This window comes from Arachis hypogaea, chromosome 15 (genome assembly GCF_003086295.3).
Source record: "Arachis hypogaea cultivar Tifrunner chromosome 15, arahy.Tifrunner.gnm2.J5K5, whole genome shotgun sequence".
NCBI classification, from domain to species: domain Eukaryota; kingdom Viridiplantae; phylum Streptophyta; class Magnoliopsida; order Fabales; family Fabaceae; genus Arachis; species Arachis hypogaea.
The window spans coordinates 57,333,366-57,342,155 of record NC_092050.1 but is presented as its reverse complement, the minus strand read 5'-3'; positions in this window follow the sequence as shown (position 1 = coordinate 57,342,155).

Sequence of the window (8,790 nt, the reverse complement as noted above, 5' to 3'; positions counted from 1 at the left end):
CACTTAGTTAGCCTTTACTTAAAGCAAAGAAAGGTCAAGTGACTAATTAGTTTGATCATCAAATCCTAGTTAATCCCTAAGGAAAGATTGGGATTATTGAAGTTCAATTCAATTAGCAAAGATAACAATTATCAATCATGTTGAGTTTGATAACTCCTGAGTTACTGATTTCTTAACCAAGACCAAAAGGGAAAAAGTAAATCAAAAATGTCTTCAGATTGGAAGCAACAGTAATATAAATAAAAGAAAGCAATCATAAATTGAAATACCTCAAATAACATTAATTCAAAGAATAATCTGTAACATAGAAGAATTCATAAATTAAATTGAGAAAATAAGTAAAAAGGATTATTGAACCTGATAAAAAGAGATAATCCTGAAAGCAAAAGAAATCCTAATTCTAAATCCTAAAAGAGAGAGGAGAGAACCTCTCCCTAAAAACTACATCTAAATCATGAAAAGTAACTAATTAGAGACTTTCCTTTGAATCGATGCATTCCCCCACTTCATAACCCCTGATCTGTGCCTTCTGGACTTGGATTTAGGCCAAAAAGGGCTTCAGAAATTGCTGGGAGCATTTTTTGTAATTTCTGGTGCGTGGCCTCTGTCACGCATCCGAGTGGGTCACGCGGTCCCGTCATCTGGAGTTTTGCTTGTCACCCGGTCGCTTCAGTCATGCGTCCGCGTCATATGCGTTTCGCTCAAAGCGCGCGATCGCGTCAATCATGCGGTCGCGTCACTGCCAGTTTCTCCAAAAACTCCATTTTGTGCTTTCCTTCCATTTTTTAGGTTTCCTTTCCATCATTTAAGTCATTCCTGCCTTAGAAGATCTGAAACTACTCAACACACGAATCACGGCATCGAATGGAAATAAAGGGTAATTAAAATAATTACTTTTAAAGCATAGGAAACATGTTTTTCACATTCATCACATAATAAGGAAGGGAAAGTAAAACCATGCAATTAACATGAATAAGTGAGTGAATGATTGAATAAATCACTTAAATTAGGCATAAAATATATCATAAGATATGGGTTTATCACTCCTCATATAATTCCTTTCATCTTCCTTATGTTTGGCTAGGATTTCCTCTTGTCTTACACTTAGATCTTCCATTCCTTGCATGAAGGTTGGGTATCCTGGGTTTAGAGAGGCCATGGCGTTACACAAGTGATTCAGCTTCGCTTGTGTATTGATGTCATACTGCCTCCTGGATATGGTTCTGGCATCATAGAGATGTCTGAATTCGGCCAAGTTCCTCTGTTGCCATTTTCCTTGCTCTACTATTTTGTCTAGTGCACTTTGCACCTCCCCCCAGTCAAATTGTTCTTGCTGTTCCTTCCTCATGTGCTCCCAGTTCCCTTGGAGTTGTTGAATGTTTTGGTTAACTTGGCTCCATTGTTGTTGTTGAGTTTCTTTGAGTTGATTAACATCTTCCTTCAGGTAGTGTAGGTCTCCCTTCATTTGGGGTACATCTCCTTGCAATTGTTCCCAGTTGAAATCCTTTGGAAATTGCTGATATTGGTATTGTGGTGGTGGTTGAAGTGCCAAAAATTGAGGTTGCTCTTCACCCTCTTCCTCTTGTTGTTGTTGTTGTTGTGGTTCATGGGCATGAGCTCTTCGTTCTCTGGCCCTGTTGAGTGGGTGAACAGCTACCACCTTGGCCATCTTTTTGGCAGTTATGAACTTGTCTTGCTTCACAATCACCTCATCAATGATCTTTTCAACTCTAGCCTCATCACATAGCCTCTGTATAATGCTGGGGAATGCCAACCTTGTGTTGTCACTGGTGTTTTTCAGCACTTTGTTGATGTTGTTGGCAATCATCTCCCCCACGTTGATATTCTCTCCTTTCATGATGCTGTAGATGAGCACAGCTCTCTCCTTGGTCACCTCTGAAGTGTTGGATGTGGGGATTAGGGACCTCCTCACAAATTCTAGCCACCCTCTAGCTTTGGGGCTCAAATCTCTTCTCCTCAATTGATTTGGTATCCCATCCTTATCATTTATCCAACGCACATGCATCACACAAATTTCCTTCAGGATCTCCTCAAACCCAGGGTCTTGCTGCTTCATTCTTTCTTCATGGCTCCGAGTAGAGCTTGTCCTCTTCACCATTAGATTTTTTCTATGCTAGAGGGGCTGTAGTCGATGGACTTCCCCCTTACATAGCTAATGTAGCCATATTATTGCCCTGGTTGAGGTACTGCGTTAGCATAGAATTCTGATAAGCGGATAATTTATACGCTTTTTGGCATTGTTTTTAGTATGTTTTTAGTAGGATCTAGTTACTTTTAGGGATGTTTTCATTAGTTTTTATGTTAAATTCATATTTCTGGACTTTACTATGAGTTTGTGTATTTTTCTGTGATTTCAGGTATTTTCTGGCTGAAATTGAGGGACTTGAGCAAAAATCAGATTCAGAGGTTGAAGAAGGACTGCTGATGCTGTTGGATTCTGACCTCCCTGCGCTCAAAGTGGATTTTCTGGAGCTACAGAACTCAAAATGGCGCGCTTCCAATTGCGTTAGAAAGTAGACATCCAGGGCTTTCCCGCAATATATAATAGTCCATACTTTGGCCGAGTTTAGATGACGTAAAAGGGCGTTGAACGCCAGTTCTACGCTGCTGTCTAAAGTTAAACGCCAGAAACATGTTACAAGCCAGAGTTGAACGCCAGAAATACGTTACAAACTGGCGTTCAACTCCAGAAAGAGCCTCTGCACGTGGAAAGCTAAAGCTCAGCCCAAGCACACACCAAGTGGGCCCCGGAAGTGAATTTATGCATCAAATACTTACTTCTGTAAACCCTAGTAACTAGTTTAGTATAAATAGGACCTTTTACTATTGTATTAGGCATCTTTGGGAGATCCTGGATTGTATTTTGGATCCTGTGATCTCGTTTTGGGGGCTGGCCATTTGGCCATGCCTGGACCTTTCACTTATGTATTTTCAACGGTAGAGTTTCTACAATCCATAGATTAAGGTGTGGAGCTCTGCTGTTCCTCATGAATTAATGCAAAGTACTACTGTTTTTCTATTCAATTCAACTTATTCCGCTTCTAAGATATTCATTCGCACTTCAACATGAATGTGATGAACGTGACAATCATCATCATTCCCCCACGAACGCGTGCCTGACAACCACTTCCGTTCCACCATAGATTGAATGATTATCTCTTGGATCTCTTAATCAGAATCTTCGTGGTATAAGCTAGATTGATGGCGGCATTCATGAGAATCCGGAAAGTGTAAACCTTGTCTGTGGTATTCCGAGTAGGATTCTGGGATTGAATGACTGTGACGAACTTCAAACTCGCGAGTGCTGGGGGTAGTGACAGACGCAAAAGGAGGGTGAATCCTATTCCAGTGTGATCGAGAACCTCAGATGATTAGCCGTGCTGTGACAGAGTATTTGGACCATTTTCACAAGAGGATAGGATGCAGCCATTGACCACGGTGATGCCTCCAGATGATTAGCCATGCAGTGACAGCGCATCGGACCATTTTCCAGAGAGGATGAAAAGTAGCCATTGACAATGGTAATGTCCTTACATAAAGCCAGCCATGGAAAGGAGTAGGATTGATTGGATGAAGACAGCAGGAAAGCAGAAGTTCAGAGGGACGAAAGCATCTCTATACCTTTATCTGAAATTCTCACCAATGATATACATAAGTATTTCTATCTTTATTCTCTATTTATTTATTATAAATTTCGAAAACTCCATAATCAATTATTATCCGCCTGACTGAGATTTACAAGATGACCATAGCTTGCTTCATACCAACAATCTCCGTGGGATCGATCCTTACTCACGTAAGGTTTATTACTTGGACGACCCAGTGCACTTGCTGGTTAGTTGTATCGAAGTTGTGAATGAAAAACAATTTATTAAGACGTGCGTACAGAGTTTTTGGCGCCGTTGCCTTAGATCACAATTTCGTGCACCAAATTCCCTCACCAAGCTCTCTACCACTTTCCTTGGTGGGTCGCATAGAAGTGACCAACCCCTGTTGTTAATCTCAATGTTGATTTCAATATGCTCATTCCTCCCTAGTTGAAACCCAACTTCTGGAATGATCTCCCTCTCACTCACCCAACCATAGAATTGATTTTGGTTGAATGCAGAGAGGAACTTGTATTCATTGAAAGAGCTTGAGGATCCAAAGGTTAGTTCCTTGATTTTTTTTTTCTTTGAGGCTAAGATTTTTGGTGGTGCCATTAGGTTGAGAGAGTGTGTATGGGATTGTGAAAAAAATGTGTGGGGGTTGCAATAAAGAGCAAGCAAAATAATGTTTTGCTCCAACACCAAACTTAGGACTTGATTGTCCCAATAAAAAAAAGAAGAAAGAAAGAAGGGAAAAAGATGGTAAAAGATGAAAAGAGAAAGGAAGGTGACGAGTGTATGCTCTTCGTGTGTGATTGAGGGTTGTTGAAGTGGGAGAGGAGATGAGGAGGTGAGGCATTTATAATGGGTGAATGGTGTGGTACGAAGGGTGGGAATCGAAAAGGGTTAAATGTTTTCCCACTTGGGGAGTGGCGCCTAGCGTGGGAAGAGGCGCCAAGTCTTTTCTCACATGTCTTCTGCATGTGTTGAGTTCCAAAGTGCAAGTACACTTTGACTTCCTTGCTTTGTGAGTTATTTACCATGTGGGCCCCATCTTTTCTCCTGAAAATGAAACTGAACCCATTAGTAATGACAAAAGAATCCCTTCACATTCCTTCTCATCAAGAGTGATTTGGATTGCAACTGATGGGTGTCCCTTGGGACACAAAACTTAATTCTTTAGCATCTTGATAAATTGGTTCCATCATTATGTATTTAATGTGTTCATAAGAATGGAGTAATAATCAATCTTTACATTTTCTTTTGATTCCAATTTCTCTGAACTCATTAAGCCAGGTTCATGTTCTTACCCAAAGCATTAAGTGCTTTCAAATTAGGTGACTTGGGCTGCTAGGTGATCCTTGGTGGTGGCCACACCAAACTTAATCAATGGGCTTACTCTTCAAAATCAGGCTAGATTAAGTGGGTAGGAGGCCACACCAAACTTAACAGTTTAGCTAGTTCTCAGCCCATTCACTCATCATGATTTATGCTTTCATCAAGTTGCAGTTCCAAAATAGAATGAAATAAAAGAGTGTAAAGAAAATCTAGCTACCAAAGCTAATATCAAACTTTCTAACCTAAAATTGTAAACTAATCCTAATTTGATAGTGTAACCTCAAAGTGAGACTGAAAATTAAACTATCTAAAGCAATATATTTTAAACTACTCTAAGAAAGGCAATTAAATAAAAAAGGATAAAGTGTTGGGGTGCCTCCCAACTAGCGCTTCTTTATTGTCATTAGCTTGACATTCCTTCATCTTCAGCTGAGCTTGTAGCTCACTCTCTGCTCCTTTATGGAGCCTTCCAAGTAGTGCGTGAGTCTATGGCCATTGACAGTAAAAGTTCTCTGTGTCTTGTCCTCCATGAGCTCCACATGACCATAAGGAAACATCTTGAGTATGGTGAAAGGTCCTGACCATCGAGACTTAAGTTTCCCATGGAAGAACTTGAGTCTTGAGTTGTAGAGTAACACCTTCTGTCCTTCAGTGAACTCCCTTCTTGCTATCTTTTGGTCATGCCACCTTTTTGTGTTCTCTTTGTAGATTTTTGCATTCTCATATGCTTAATTTCTAAACTCCTCTAGCTCATTGAGTTGTATTAATCTCTTTTCTCCAGCAGCTTGCTCATCATAGTTTAACATTTTTAGAGCCCAAAATGCTCTATGCTCAAGTTCAACTGGTAAGTGACAAGCCTTGCCATATACAAGTTAGTATGGAGACATCCCAATGGGAGTCTTATAGGTTTTTCTGTAGGCCCATAGTGCATTATCCAGTTTCATAGACCAATCCTTTCTTGAGCTTCCAACAGTTTTTTCAAGGATTCGTTTCAGCTCTCTGTTGGAGATTTCAGCTTGCCCGTTGGTCTGTGGGTGGTATGGGGTTGCCACTTTGTGCTTTACTCCATATCTGAGAAGGAGTGTCTCGAGTTGTTTGTTGCAGAAGTGTGTCCCTCCATCACTAATGAGAGCTCTGAGAACTCCAAATCTGCTGAAGATGTTCCTTCTCAAGAAGCTTATCACAACCTTGTTGTCATTTGTTGCAGTGGCTATGGCTTCTACCCACCTTGAGACATAATCAACAGCCACCAATATATAGCTATTTGAGTAAAAGGTTGGGAAGGGTCCCATGAAATCAATCCCCTAGACATCAAATAGTTCCAACTCTAGTATGAATTGCTGTGGCATCTCATTTCTCTTGGTTAGATTACCAGCTCTTTGGTATTCATCACACCTTGACACCATTTCCTTTGCATCCTTAAACATTATTGGCCAGTAAAATCCGGATTGAAGTACTTTTGCTGCTGTTCTTTCTCCATTGAAGTGACCTTTATATGCGGATCCATGGCACTGCCATAACACTTCATGCCCTTCTTCATGGGATATACACCTTCTCAGGATTCCATCAGCACACTTTTTGAACAGATAGGGGTCATCCCAGATGTAGTGTTTGGCATCCTTAATTAGCTTCCTCCTCATGTGCTTATTAATGTTGGTTAGTAGCTCCCCAATAGCCTTGAAGTTAGCTATGTCTGCAAACCAAGGGGCTACTTGAATCATCATCAATTGTTTATCAAGGAAGCTTTCATTGACTACTACTTGCTACATTTCTTCTTCTTGTGGAATCCTTGAGAGGTGGTCAGCTACCTTATTCTCTACTCCACTCTTGTCTTTAATCTTAATATCAAATTCTTGGAGCAGCAGAATCCACCTTATTAGTCTGGGCTTAGATTATTGTTTGGTAAGCAAGTATTTGGGTGCTGCATGATCAGTGAACACAATTACTTTTGAGCCAATATGATATAATCTAAACTTATCAAAAGCAAAAACTTTGGCTAAAAGTTCTTTCTCCGTGGTGGTATAGTTCCTTTGATTCTCATTAAGAACCTTGCTAGCATAATAAATAACATGTACTAGCTTATCTTTCCTCTGTCCTAGAATAGCACCAACAGCAAAATCAGATGCATCACATATTAGTTCAAAGGGAAGATCCCAGCTTGGTGGTGCTATAATAGGTGCAGAGGAGAGTTTCTTCTTAAGTTCATCAAAGGCTACCATGCACTCTCTATCAAAAACAAAGGGAGTATTTGAGACAAGTAGGTTGCTAAGGGGTTTTGCAATCTTTGAAAAATCTTTTATAAACCTCCTATAGAATCCAGCGTGTCCTAAAACACTTCTGATTGCTTTGACATTGCAAGGTGGAGGTAATTTTTCAATTACTTCCACTTTTGCCTTGTCCACTTCTATGCCATCTTTTGAAATCTTGTGACTAAGAACCACCCCTTCAATTACCATAAAATGGCACTTCTCCCAGTTTAAAACTAGGTTGGTTTCTTGACACCTTTTCAGCACAAGAGCAAGATGGTATAGGCAATCAGAATATGAGTTCCCAAATACAAAGAAGTCGTCTATGAATACTTCTATGAACTTCTCAATCATGTCTGATAAAATGGAGAGCATGCACCTTTGGAATGTTGCAGGTGCATTGCACAATCCAAAGGGCATTCTCCTATAAGCAAAGACACCATATGGACAAGTAAATGAAGTTTTTTCTTGATCCTTGGGGTCTACAACAATTTGATTGTAGCCCAAATACCCATCTAGGAGGCAATAATACTCATGTCCTGCCAATCTTTCAAGCATCTGGTCCATGAAAGGTAAGGGGAAGTGATCCTTCTGGGTGGCTTCATTAAGTTTTCGGTAGTCAATGCACATACGCCATCCGGTCACTGTCCTTGTGGGTATCAATCCATTCTTCTCATTTGCCACAACAGTGATCCCTCCCTTCTTAGGAACTACTTGTACCGGGCTTACCCAAGGGCTGTCTGAGATGGGGTAGATCACCCCTGCTTGCCACAATTTCAGCACTTATTTCTGAACCACTTCATTCATAGTTGGGTTCAGCCTTCTTTGTTTTTGTCTTGAAGGTTTGGCATCTTCTTTATTTTATGCATACACATTGAAGGACTGATCCCTTTTAAATCTGCAAGTGTCCAGTCTATGGCATCCTTGTGTTGTCTCAGCACTTAGATAAGCTCATCTTCTTGTTTCTTGCTCAGACTTGAATTTATGATCATTGGGTGAGTGTTGTTAGCACCCAGATATGCATATTTCAAGCTAGGTGGTAAGGTCTTCAGCTATAGTTTTGGTGACTCTGCATCTTTGTTGTCTGTAGTGGTTGGCATGATTGAGTTTCTCATGGTTGCTTGTGGTGGTTCTCCATCTGATGCTTGTTCCAGCTCAATGGTTCCTCCACATTGTTCTTCTTCCAAAACTTTTTGAACTATCTGTTCCATGGTGTCTACCAGCATGCATTCTCCTATGGATTCCTTGGGGTAACTCATTGCTTTAAAGACGTTGAAGACCATTTTCTCTTCATGCAACCTCAAGACTAGTTCCCCCTTTTTGCACATCAATGATGGCTCCAATAGTAGCTAGGAATGGTCTTCCTAGGATAATTGACGTGTTGGCCTCTTCTTCCATGTCCAGCATGACGAAATCAGCAGGGAAAATGAATTCTCCTACTTTCACTAGCAAGTCCTCCACCACCCCATGTGGAAACTTAAATGTTCTGTCAGCCAATTGGAGTGCTATTCTTATTGGCTTGGCTTCCTCAATCTTCATCCTTCTCATCATGGTTAGGGACATAAGATTTATGCTAGCTCCCAAATCACACAAAACTT